At 38.9% G+C, this 14,201-nt stretch overlaps 1 protein-coding gene across 2 annotated transcripts in view; it reads right to left on the bottom strand.

The window, feature by feature from the left end:
• Positions 1-13,854, bottom strand: part of LOC102299085 (vitamin D3 receptor A) — a 76,195-nt gene extending 62,341 nt beyond the window's left edge. For both annotated transcript variants that reach the window (XM_042224564.1, XM_005931493.3), the window contains exons 1-2: positions 13,735-13,854; positions 12,628-12,768 (exon numbers count right to left, since the gene is read on the bottom strand). The gene's annotated coding sequence lies outside the window, so the exon portion shown is untranslated. The remainder of the gene's footprint in view (positions 1-12,627; positions 12,769-13,734) is intronic.
• Between the last annotated feature and the right edge of the window lie 347 nt (positions 13,855-14,201).

Below are 14,201 nucleotides of genomic sequence, written 5' to 3'. Positions count from 1 at the left end.
GGCAGTGTGATTGGGATCAACTGTCATGCCGAACACCACTGTTGTCAACCAAATTCCAGTTATTATTGCATGGTGGAGGAAAATCTGGCACGTTCCTGCGTTCATAACTCCATCAATTTTGAAATGCACCATGACACAGCCTCCACCATGTTTCACAGACGGCTGTGCAAACTCACTGCTGTACTCCATGGGATGTGTTAACACTGATTTTCAGTCCAGTTGTCTGTAATTTGGCATCTTTTTTTTTTTTTGATTCAACTGAACTAATGTAATGGAAACAATTGGTGTGTTTTTGTTACAGGCTACTAAGAAGAATGACTAAAGATAAGACTGTATCTTTGCCAGGTTGTCCATTATGTGTAGACACAACACTGGTTTAACGTTCAGTGGTCAAGTGACTAAACACAAACATACACACACACACACACACAAAAATTTCTCTGGAAGTGGTCAGATACAATTATTGTACAGCCCTTTATTTGCACAGCACTATAAATCCCTAATGTGATTTCTGCTGTTTTAATGTATTTTCTTCGTTAGTTCATAATTTGTTTTTCCTCAACCAACAAAAAACAGTTTTTTTGTCATTTGTTGAAAAATCTCTGAATCGTTTGATCACTTTTTACACAATGACTAAAAATATCCTTCCTTCCAGGCAATTGCTTTTCCGTTTTAGTGACCTTCCTGAAACTAGACCTCACACAGCTAATTTGTATAAATGACTTCCTGGTAGACGTGTGCACAAAGAGTGACCAAAATGGCCATCTGAAGTAGCTAGGTGCACCTGGCCACTGAGCAAAGTTGAAAACAAAAGGAACCATCTAGTGCAGTAAATATATTACATAACGGAAAATGGTGTAAGCTGACCAAAAGGACACAATAATGGCAATGTGAGAACACATTAAAATGCACACACACACACTCAGGAAGTGAATCTGCAAAACAGAGAGAAAGGAAAATCTGAGACTGAGAAAAACAGTGATGGGGAAGTAGCTGGAGGTGACAAAAAACTGGGAGAATTGTACATGGTGTGGAGAAAGTGTGGGGTTACTACACAAAATCAAAATCAAACAGGAGCATTTTCTTTGCGAAACACGAGCTCGGAATACACACAAACACATATACACACAAACTTTGGCACAGCTGCCAGATCCAGGAATGTCGGATCTTGCAGACGCCCACAGCCGCCGACACTGAAATAAACGTCATCCACATAGATTCAGACTAAAGTATGTCACAAATAGGGATGGGTACTGGTATCCGGTGCCATTACGGCACCAGTTCTGACATAAACAGTAGTAACCAGACCGAAAAGCAGCGCACATTTCGGTGCTTTATTTCGGTGCTTTTTTTTTCCTGAGATGTCATACACTTTGGGTTCTAGCCATTTTACTTTTCCAAGGATAGTAGGCGGGCCCAAGTACATACGCTCTTTTAGAGCAGAGCTACAGATTAAAAATGCCCAAGGCGAAGCGGTCAAATTCTGGCTGTACTTCACAGCAAAAGATGCAAACTCAGCAGCCTGCAACAAGTGCTTTAAGGTGATACTGTGCAAAGGAGGTAACACCTCAAATCTGATGAAACACCTGGCGACACGTAGCGTTTTTTTAAAAGCCGAGAAATGCACTGTATTTGATAGCTTGCTGCAAGACCTCACACCGAGCACATCTACTGCGGGTGTGGTGCCTGTTATCGAACCCGAAGTTAGCAACATCCCCCAAAAACCCGAAGAGGAGAGTCCTGGCCCGTAGCCCTGCCAGTGTAGCAGAAATGATGACGGATGATGATGGCAGCAGCACCTGTTCTTCTCTGGGTGAGTAGCTTAATGTTGTTCGTGTGTAAGCTAACCACGTTATTAAATTAATACATGTAAGGTGAACTCGCAAACACCGTTGTAGTTACATGCGGCTGTCTTCTTGTTTGATGGCAGGTACTCCCTTCACCCTGGCCAAAAAGGCTAAAATGACCAAAGAAAAAGTGGAAAACAGTTAAACTTGTTAACATTGTTATCTTTTTACAAAAAAACAGCTGAACATGAGAGGTTTTTGGACCAATTTTGTGTTCTCCATTCTTTAAGCACCAGTTCGAGCACCGTTTAAGCACCGGCACCGTTTCAAAAGTACCGATTTTGGTACTGGTATCCTAACCTAAACGATACCCATCCCTAGTCACAAACACACACAAGCACAGGAAACATCATGAACGGGCAGACACCAAAATATAGTCATCCATCAACCCAAATCTTGCTAAATGCTCAGAATGTGCAAAAGATAAAAATAAAATAAATAAATAAATAAATAAATGTATGGGACACAAACCATATGCACTAACTAATTTTGAAAAAGCAGGAAAAGGGTAGCTGACAAGCTTTAGTTATCTGTCAGCATGCGTAGCAAAGAGACAAATAAGTAGACAGAATCAGCAGACTGCTCGATTTAGGGTTTTCTACTTCATAAAAAATATTACTGTTAGCATAGTGCAAATATGAACATAATTGTAGCCTTCCCTCAGATTTCTATTTCCTAGAGTAGAAATTTTCTCTCTTTGGCTTTAAATGTAAACCCTTACCACTCCTGATCTTGCCAAACATCATAACAGTGCCATCATTTCAGACATGTGTGGGATAATTCAGTAATAGCAGGGTATGAGGTACAAAGCAGAAAATAAAACAATAGTGAAAGAAACTGATATATAAGATATGTGCATTATTAAATTCTTTGTGGTGCTTTTTGCATTTTGTTTTTTTACATTTCTAAAATGCGCAGTTATGCAGCTGGATAATCACAGCTGCAAGAAATAAGTAATGACACTTTATTTCCTTCTAATTTGACTTGAGTCACAAAACTGCCACCAAACAACACACACCAGTAAGCCTGTCTACAAAGACAGCATTTTAGGCAGTTTTATAATTACTGGCGCTATTGGCTTTGCTTCATGAGAACAGCCTTGGTGGCCTGAGCCATCTTTTACTTCTTCACACACCTCCTGCTGTTTGCTGCCGACTAACCATCTACACTTCTATGGCTGTGTTTTCTATCCAACTTTGTTACCCAGCCCAAAGAGCATAATGGGTAAACAAAAACAACAAAATATTCCAGTAACTTCAAAAAAAATTATAATACCACAAAACTAGGGACAAAAAAGGGATTTTAAGATTCATTTATATGTTTGAAACAGTAAGACCTTTGTCAACTGAAAATGTACTATATTCAGAGAATACTTGGTTAAAATAGAGCACACTTATTTAAATAACAAAGGCAAGTGTAATAAAAGCAGCATCTAAGTGGCTACACACACACATCTCAGTTTCTTTTATAGAGTTCAAGTTGCATCATTTTCTAAAATAAATCATTTGGTGATGGCAGAATACAGTATACATATGTTAGAGAAAGAGGCTGGCAAGAGTGTCTGCGCAGCAGTCTACTGTACTCTCTGGAGAGCATACTACAAGCCTCTATCAGTGTAGCACTAAAACAAATGTGACCCAAGCAAACTCCAGCTACTGGCAGAAGCAAACAGAACTTTAAACGGTACAAGATGCAAAAAAAAGTGATGGAAAATAGCAACAGGACAGAGAGAAACCGGGGCAGAGAAAAACAAAAAATTGTAAAACGCTGGCAGAAGACAAAGAAAAGAAGAAACAACAAAAAAACAATGACAGAAGAAAAGGCAGAGACTGCATGATGTAGTGTGACAGAGCACATTTAAAGACATATTAAGATTTTACTGCTAACAGGAATCTGACTTAAGGACAACTTTGTAAACAAACCGAAACGCGCACACACACACACACACATACACACACACAAACACACACACACACACAAACACACACACACACACACACAATGAAAGAAAAAAAAACAGGGATAGCTGCTTTGAATTAAACCCATCCTGTAAGCATTTGCTAGTGGAGAAGTATGCAAATAAAAATCTCTTACCACCTGTGGAACTAATTAACATATACACCACCATAGGAAAACTCCTTTTCGAGATCCATTCTTTAATCTGTTTGTTTCTCCCAATTTAATTTCATTAAAATTAATTATAATATTTATATATTATATTATATTTACATTATATATATTATAGTATATATATATATATATAAGTATTAATTATAGCCACAGTTTATATTCTGATTATTCAAGTACAAAGATCAGGTACTTAAGTATCTTTGATGGGGAAAAAAAGTGTTTTCCTGACACCTTAAAAAAATATCAATTTTGTGAGTTCTATTCTTTTGACAACACTTTAGAAGGACACAGTTTCAGACTTGAGCCAGTGGTGAGTTAACCCTCTCAAGGCAGGCGTTGCCGATTTGCAACAGTTAAAAACTAACAACCTGATTACCCCACATACATATTTTATGAGTTTTTTTTTACTCATAAGTACCACTGCAGGACTTGGTTGTGCATTAGCAACAAAAAGTTTAATTTGAGCCTGAGAGGGTTAAGAGGCTCCAGCCATCACCATAACAATGTGAGCTCTTTGAGCAATAATGTGGACGAGCTTAGTGATGTGACTGAGACCCAGAGGGCTTACAGAGTGTACTCCAATGTGTTTCATGGAGGAGTTGCTACACTAACACTTCCTAAACGACAGTGTGACCGTACCTGGCTTCAGGATTTTTCGGATGGACAGAAACATTAATCTGTGCAGTAAGAAGAAAAATGTGGGAAGAAACGCTATTTGTCTAAATCAATACAACATTTAGATTCCTCTATCATCTGATGCAGAGGTCATCCTACTAACTGTGGTGAATAATTATGGACATTAAATGGATACATCTGTAACAACATTCTCAATTCAGCTGCCATAAAAACAGATCAGAGAAAACTTATTTTACTGTTTTATATTTAGGTTGAAATGTATTGATCTCATAGCTTTTACTTTTTTAGCTTTTTTTAAAAAAAAAAAGAACTTATTGTAAACATTGACATCAATCATCACAGAATTTCACAAGCTGCTATTTCAAACTATTTTAGAAACTCTTGAACAATTTGGAATGGCAAAGAAACAAACAGAAAATACGCGTAAAAACTAAATCCAACTATAAAGAGTCTTAACTGACTATTGCAGGCCATAATATAATACTCTGAATAAGAGAAAATAATAGTGAGAGAGTGTGTGCTTCCCTGTGACTGTGTGTAAAAACACAGAATGAAAGTGCTCTGCCTCTGAGCCAAGATATGCTTTGTCTTTGCTTTTTCTTCTGGCATCTGCCTGTTGTTTTAAATTTACACTGGATCCAAAGTGATTATGGTAAATGGTAAATAGCCTGTATTTGTATAGCGCTTATGTACACGTGTCAAAAAATCTGCACGAAAGCAGAAGTAGTGAGAAGAAGGACATAATTACACCAGTAGTAATGACCACCATAGAACCTGTGTGCACATATACAGTGGATTGCTTGGTCATCCACTGCCCTTCTGGATGACTAATTATTGGACAAACAGGGTGAGATGGGCGGAGTCTTCTGTAAGGGGCCCGTTAAGCAACAGCCAATCGTCTTCAGTGGGCTTGTCTCTCTGTCTCTGTGCTAAGGTAGCATAAGGAAAGTGGAAATAAGAATGGGGGGAAAAAAGAGCTCAGAAGAAGGGTTAGCAGCTCAGTGAAAGCCCCTTACAGTGGGCCTCCGTAGACAGACACAGTAGGACAGACAGAAGCCTGAATCTCATTTCAGAGTTTCATCCTCCAACATTTCTCTGCAACAGTCAGAAATTCTACGATCCTTTTAAAATGAAATATTGACATGATGAAAATGATATGATGTTACCCATTTGAGGGACAGCTGAAGCCAAAATAACATTACACTAATCGATGACCAGTCCTTACTCCAAATTTGCTGCCAACTACACATAGCTGCTTTCATTTTAATTCAAATTACAAAAAAATTACAAAAACTTTTTTTGTCCAACTCAAAACACTCTGCACTGAAGGCTTGGTGTTGAGAGCTGTCCGTCACTCTCCCTGTGTCTTCTGTTAAATAACAGTCCAGTTCGCCATATTCTCATGCACTCTCTGAAACACATGTGCTCCTGGGTTTAATGAGTGACTACAGTAATGAGCCAGTCGTGCTTTTAGTGTGGCTGTAAAACACATCCAAGTGAAGTCTCACATCACTCTAATTAAAAAGCCCAAAGTTTAAATCAATGGAAAGTGTGTCTAATCTTCCACAGAGGTGGCAGCGATGGTAACAAAAGGCTTTTCTGCTGCTTTAAGAAATATCTTTTGCATTTTAAGTTTGGCTGCCTGACTTTAATTAAAATGAATCAAAGACACTTAATGATTTGTGCAATTCAGGATAAACAGTCACAATTTGATTCCTTCTTTTAAAGAGTGTGTATCTTGTCCTCCAGCATGAGCTGTAGAAATAAACTGTGACTGGCTTATTTTTGCCAGCCTGTGGACAAGGTTTTCATTGCATAGACTGAATCTATGGCTGATGGACTGCTTTTCTGCCAGCTTCAATACCATCTGTACATATATCACTCTCATCAACATTCAAAGCACAAAATGTGACGCAGAACCTCTAAAAGTCTGTTCCATGCTCGGGGGTGGGCAGGACAACATAAACCTGTGGATTAATTCTGTAATATCCTACAGCAGTACTATGTCTGACATAACACACTCAAGTAATTCAGTTCCATCACTCCTTACTCACCTGTTGTCTAAGCTTATAAAACATTTGTCTCTTTTTATATTTACAGGTATAAAGAATTATATGTTGCAATAAATATATGCTTCTTGTATCGGGCGTTTGCTACTTATTATTTTAGACCTTGGCACCTTTTTAATCACCTGAACACCAATCTACCTCTGCAAAGACAGAATAGTGATTTTAGTTTCCTGTTGTCCTCTGGGCACATTAAACTGTGCAGGCCATGCTAAAACAAATGCAAGCCCGTGTTTTATTTTAAATCAGTCTAACAGGTAAGTGGATGATGCTGTACGTTAAATTGACTGATCTTAGATCTTTACCTGAAGACGTAATTTCATCACCGCAGCAAATTTTCCAACTATTCATCAAAGGTACGGCCACTTTCAATTTAATTGAAATTGATCTGGTTGAAGGAAAATGTCCAAGACCAAGAATCGGTAATAAATGTTTTGTTTAAAGCCAGAGTGCACAAACACTAACACAATCATATATTACACAGAGATTGTGTTAGATTTGCCATTGTCTATCATTTTGATGCACAATGTGATAAAAAATTTCTGGCACAGTATTATTTTGTCTGTCATTTTATTTCCAAGGCTTTTTAATGATTATAGCACAGATTTAATAGCATTACAATTTATTTTAAATGACAATAGCAAAAATATAAAAAGTGCATGCATTCATGAACTCACTACTACCACACTTCACACCTCAAAAGGAAGCGTGATAGCATGGTTAACATTTCTTCCAAGGAAGCAAACAGATGTCACCAAGTGAATATGGACTCTCAGATGGTGCAAGTACCAGAGCTTGTTATCAGTTTTCATTATTATTTTTTTATAAAAAAGAATCAAAAATTAATCAAAACTGACATTCAGATCCTACTCTGCCCCATATCTTTTTAAAAAACTGACTGGTTGTTTTTTTTTTTTTTCTATTAATACTTGGCCAAACATGGAAGCATCATTGAGTCGACTTTGCAACCCGAGCAGCTCGTACAAAAAAAAATTTAAAAATCTTATGCCTGCCGTGATGGACACATTTTGACAAAGATGACACCAAACAACAAACAAAGTCAAAAACGAAACAGCTTCAGAAAACAAAGTCAACACCACCAGTCTGTTTCAATACTTGAAGCACAATCATATTGCAAAATATCTTATGGGCAGGGATAGCTCAGTAGGTAGCGTGGTCACCCCATGATCGGAAGGTCGAGGTGTTCGAATCCACTGAACAGCTACTCTGAGGTACCCCTGAGCAAGGTACCGTCCCTACACACTGCTCCCCAGGAGCTAGATTGGTGGCTGCCCACTGCTTCACTGAGTGAATGGGTTAAATGCAGAGAGGAATTTCCCCACGGGGATCAATAAAGTATGCATTATTATTATTATAAAAACCCCACCTTGACAGATAGATAACACAAAGTAGCAACACATTTATAGTACAAATGTGCAAATGTTGTCAGTGAACAATCATTCAGTCAATTCAAGCCAAAATGTAATTGGGATTTTAATTTAGCCCTAGCAAGCTCTAACTTCAAATCATTCTGTCCTGTTATTATTATTATCATTAGTAGTAGTAGTATTTCATTTAACAGTAGCTCCACCACCAGAATTTTAATCTGTTGCTATGGCAGCGTGCAGTCTGATTTTTCTGTTAAATGGATAACAATATTCGGTTACTGTGACCTCTGACGAAAAACCCTCACCCAATATTCAACCATCCCTGCAATCTTGAAAACTACATCAAATTAAAATGGCTCCTGACAAAACATTTTAAAATCCCTGAGAAAAGAATTTCCAGCAAGAGCACAGAGGAACTGTTTGTCTCTTGACTGGAGATCTATTATCCAAAAAGCTTTTTATTTCCAGTGGTGCAAGCATTTTTGCCTTGTGGAAATTGAACCTCTAACCCCATTAGTGTTATGCAAAGTTGCACTTGACCACAACATAGTGCACAAACCCTGTGATCTACGCCACTGTTTACCAACATTCAGTGTGGGACCCAGAGAAGTTGCAGCTCTGTGAGCGCTACTTGCATGGTAGCCTGTGACCTTAGGCTGTGAGGTCAGCTGCTATTGACGTTTATCTCGCCAAATCCCTTAGGGCTTCAAACAAGACCTAATCAGACTAACCACAACACCAGAACCTCCCCTGCATTTATGTTGTAGCTACACAATTACCTCTCATAAGGAATCTATTAGCCCCTGTTGAGCATGTTCGCATTAAAAAGGGAGGTGGAGAGGAGATGTGGCTATGGGAATAAAGGAAAATCTATTACATGTGAACACCACGAAGCAGAAAAATATCTGTTTTCCTCAACTGAATTTCCGATTTATCATTCATAGCAGAAATCCAACAGCTGGCAGGCTTAAAATTTTGAAACTACAAAACACCTGGTGTCTTTTAGTCCTTTCCCTTGGGGGAAAACCTTCGCCACACAGGGAGTGATGTGTTTGTTTTTTAAAAAACAAACAACAAAAAACTGAGGAGATAGTGGTTGGTGTGATCACCAGAGCAGCAGAAGAAAAAAGAGAAAAGATATTGTATTGAGTTTTTTAACTGAACAGAAAAAGGTCAGAGAGAAAACATTGAAAGCATTAACAACAATATATGGACAAATTAAAACACAAGAATGAGAACACTGCTACTGTCAGTATACTTTAAAGTTGTGTCCACATACCTTTGACGGTATTATAAATACTACCTAATAATAGCCTGATTCATTCATGTGTGGTAAAGGCCAGCAAGTGCTTATCTCTCTAAGCCCAAAGACAACACCCCATCCTGATCTGATGATGGTGGTTGAGCTAACCGGTACTGCTATTGGCTAAAATGAAGGACATGATATTTCGATCTGCTCTGCATTGTCCCCTTTTTTCTGATGATGTTGCACTGTTGCTCTCCTGTATGGTAGCAAGCTCTTCAGCATGAATTTTGCTGCACATGCAAGTGCGTAAACAAGGAAAACTATTTTTTTGCGACCATGACTGACTCAAGCTGTAACGCTCTGAGAAGCAAAAAGATTAAAAAGAAGAACCTCGTCTCTGTATCTCTACTAGGATTGTGCCGATGGATGATGACGATATCCATCAGCACTAGGGATCGGCAACTGTCAAACCAGTGGTGATAGTTTGCTATAGTTTTATGCTTTTCCACTTACAAAATACTTGAATCACAGTAATGTTTTTCACACCAGTTGATATTGATATATATCATCATATAAATCAAATCACTATTTCTGTCAAGCTTAAAGATTCCTTTTTACTCCTTAGATATGAGGTTAATTTAATTTATTTTTGTCAGAATTTGAACATGATAAATATACTGCAAGACATTTACAACTGTAGGTGTATATATAATAAACTAAACTCTTAATTCCAACCAGTCAAAGGATTCAAATGTTGCAGAAGCATACAAACAAAACGGGAAACTAACTCCTTTGGTCAATTCCAAACAAATAACAAGAACATGATATGAATGCAAAATAAATCTCAAGAGACTACTCTGTATTATTTCCCTTATGGTCCAGGGTAAGCAAGCAATCAGCAAATTTAATGGATACTTTAAAAAATGTACAGGAAGTGCATCACTGTCTCAGTGACATAGACAGTGAGGCTCATTTATGGATGTACAACTTAACCACAAATCCAATCTGGCAGCAAACTAGAAGAAGACACAGCTATTCAACTGTCTCTCTATGCCTCAGCTGTGAAAATGCCCTCTGAAAGAAATGACTTGGGCCAGGGAGTTGGCAAAGAGTGTCAATTACTTTAATCAGCCACTTAAATTCTACATGTGCTTACTGGCACCATGTCTTTTCAGTATAGTAGTCTGCTGCATTTGCGAAATCACTGTCTCTTTGTGTTATCATTTATTATTTTATCACCAAGCCCTACTTGCAACACAGACGCCACATGTCTGCAGTTTGTGCAGAGCCTATTGTCCAACCCTAATCGCTTATTTTAAAAGCTAGAGTGCCCAGGTTAAATGTAAGATTAATTAGTACAATTAAGGACATAGTCATTTTATTCAACAAGCTTTATCACTATTTGGATCAAGCAGCTTTAGAAAAATAACACTATTGCTTCTGCAGGTGTTTTAATCAATAAGGAGATGAACAGAAGTATTCAGTTGAACTCACACCAGCAAATAGCCAATTCTCCAAATCAGACCCAAAAGTTTTTGTGTGCAGCATGCCGAATAAAATAACATAAAAAAAAACCCTTAAACAATCAACAAGTGTTATTGAAAAATGCTGACAACCAAGGTATGGGGTTACCATCTAATACATACCCTGATATTAAAAACTGATTTTTATAGGACTGATTTCAACCAGGGGATTTGGTTTTATTTTGATTTTATAATGAGCCTTCCCTCTAAAATTTTACATTTTTAAAGTGATTGATTTTCTATCCCCATCAGAGCAATGACTCTGCTTATCTTATCTTCAATGTTTTTACCCAAGATCACTTTCAACATGTAAGAAAAGTGGTTGTGCCCGCATTGCCACGAGACTTTAGTACACAAATCACAGATGACTTGACCGGCATAAAGTTAGACAAAAAAATGTAACACGCACTAACAAGTACGTGTGCATGTGCACATGTATGTACATGTGCATTTCATATTCCTGGGAATTTCAAAACAGCACTCTCCACCTTGAAGACTCTATGCATCTGTTATCATTTTACAAGTTGCCTGTAACTCTGCGAGTACAAACCTCTCAAGCACAATGTGCCCCACTAAGCACCTCATTACAGAAGAAAGGTTCTGTGTATCCCGCTAAGGTAATAGATGGGAGGTAGGATCCTTTAAATGAAATAAATAACACTGCAAAGTGGCAGAAATTACGGTTTCTGCATTGTGTTTTTCCTCGGGACAAAGGAGACCAACAAGCAGGTAAGATCAGAAGAGCTAGGCAAAAAAAAACAAAAAAACAGATGTACAAATAATGCAACAAAACCATAATATGACAAATTACCAGCTCATTTTCTTCATTTTAGCATTAACTTTCTGATGCCCTGGTTGCCTTGGCATGAAAAGACTACAGAGACTTTAGCACTAAAAATAAAGCAAAACAGCTATATAAACATATAATAATTAAGTCAAGGAAACCACTCTCTGCGCGGGTGGAAACATCCCAAGAAATATGTCCTGCTCTTCCAGCGAGTAAAACATTTACCTCTTCTTATTTAAAGCAAGCCTAACAGTGTGTTATTAAATTGAAACACATAGGAAACACAAATGATATGATGGGCACTAAGGACTGAGAATGAAAGACGCACAGGTTTCAGGATAGTTAAAGTTTACTTTGTGAAAAACAAACACTGAAATTAATCACTGGATGGTGTAGCTTTGACCTTTTAGTGGCTCATATCTGCTAATGCATATTTAAGACATAAAATAGAATGGGACAGCAGACTCAGACAACATGTCACCTTACTGAAGTCTATGCATGTCTACTCTGCTCCCCTTGGCTCCATGCTAATCTGTCCCTTTGTCTTTTCCCTGCTGTCTCCTCAGCACCAGAGACTGACAACCTCTGAGAAGGAAAGTATGCAACCCCGTAAATTATTGATGTGTCTAAAGCCACATCAATAATCCGCCTGCTGTTTTGCACGCCAGGCTAACACATGTTCATTTTAATGCAGTGTAATAAAGGATAGGGATTTGCGCATTGGCCCTGCTGCTGGGCTGCAGGGGAGGCGAACATACACATGTAGAATGTGGAGTAACAATAACACAACACACAAAACGACACCGGGATGAGGCGAGTGGAGAAGCGGCAGAGCTTCACAAATATCCCGAACACGGCACAGCGAGCAAACAAAGCGAAAAGCTTTTTTTTTTAAAATATACAGATTTCATTTTGTTTGCTCGTGTTTAACTGATAAGAATCGCCACGCACGCTAAGCGAAGCTGTGATGCACCACAAAACCAAGCCAGTGAGTTCCGTCTTACCTGATGTTGCATATCAACCTTCACTTTTGTACAGTAGCAGAGAGGTGCCCAGATGTTGCAGCCAGGTCACTAACTAGTGGAGCTAAAGGTGAACAATTTTCCCCCGCTTTGAAAAACTTTGCCCTCTGTATAAAACAAAAACTGTAAACAGAGAAAGAAAGAAAAAAAGACAAGTGAATTAAGCAGGACTGTCTAACGGTCAGTCGGAGAGGTGGGAGTTGGGTAACATTACCGCTGACGTGCCGTTATTTCGTGCATGGAAACACTGTAGCGCCAAACGTCATTCTATAAATCTGGCGATTTTAACGACCTGACGTGCTCGAGGTAAACATGTCCAGAGGAAGGGGCTTTGGACTTTTTTCCACAGTCATTTCACGGGCTCGTGTGTGAAGAGCAGTAGTTACACATGATGCAACACTTCATTCAAACTAAACTTTGCAACACGTCCACGCCGCTTTGCCATTAAACGCTGTTTTGTTTGCCCGAATAGGACTTGGAGCGTACAACCAAGTGCTTACGTGTAGCCAGAAAATCTATCAAACTGAGCATTTGCGATACCACCGGAGGTTACATGGCGTGTAAATGTGTCGGTACACATTCAACTGACACATAATTAAAAAGACTCTTTTTTTTGCCCCTTTCCTTTTCCCTCACACACAAGCGGGCTGAGCCTGGTCGAGGACCGGACTCGGGGTAGTAAAAGAAAAAGAAGACAAACAGCGGTACCAGCGGTCACACACCGCCAAAGTGTCCTTTAATTTTCACACGCCACGCTTATTACTGAATTGTTGTGTTACAGTAGCGGGACGGCTGTGAAAATGGCCTCTCTACAATGGCATTACACCTAGCCTCACTGGACGCATTGTTTGTGTCAGCTGCATGTCAAAATAATGCAGACCGCTAGAGAGCAATGACAACAGCTAACGTTAACGGCAGCACCACTTTGCTGGCCTGAAAAGCGCGTGTACCACTCGGCTTGAAAAGCAGTTTTAAGCTAAACGAAACGAGAGGGGGGAAATGGCCTAAGTATAATGTTACAAAAGTGTTATAACACGTCAGACAGCGCGAGGCACGCCCAAAGGTACGGGAAAGTCTAAAATAACTTACATTAGTCCATGCGAAAAGCAACGTAGGCAGACGCTCCGTTAGTCCAGTTTTTTTCAGATCTGTATCAACATAGATGGACAGCACTTCTCCGTAGTCCCGCCCCACATGGTTTAGCAGTCGGGCATATCTGTACATATATATAATCCCCCTCCCAGATGTCCAATCACAACTCTCCACTCTGGAATAGTGTCTTTTCCCATTGGTCGAGAAGCTTATCAGTCTCGTGCTGAGTTTCCAGCTGTCTCCGTACCATATAGGGGTGTGTCGTGACGTAGCTGACGGTCCGATAGATAGTAAACAATTGCAGAAATAAACCTTAAGAATATAAACTGAAATAAGGGGTAAAGTCGAAAAAAGTAAGGGCAGCTTTTAAAGTTCAGGGCGTTTAGCTGTATGAATCTATAAAGATGTATACTAAATATACTACACATGTTTTGACTAATTCACGGGTGTGTGTATGTGTGGGT

Source organism: Haplochromis burtoni, unplaced genomic scaffold (genome assembly GCF_018398535.1).
Source record: "Haplochromis burtoni strain Fernald_Lab_line unplaced genomic scaffold, NCSU_Asbu1 Contig_141, whole genome shotgun sequence".
Taxonomy (NCBI): domain Eukaryota; kingdom Metazoa; phylum Chordata; class Actinopteri; order Cichliformes; family Cichlidae; genus Haplochromis; species Haplochromis burtoni.
Note: the sequence above shows the minus strand (reverse complement) of the source record. Positions and strands in the feature narration are given on the sequence as shown.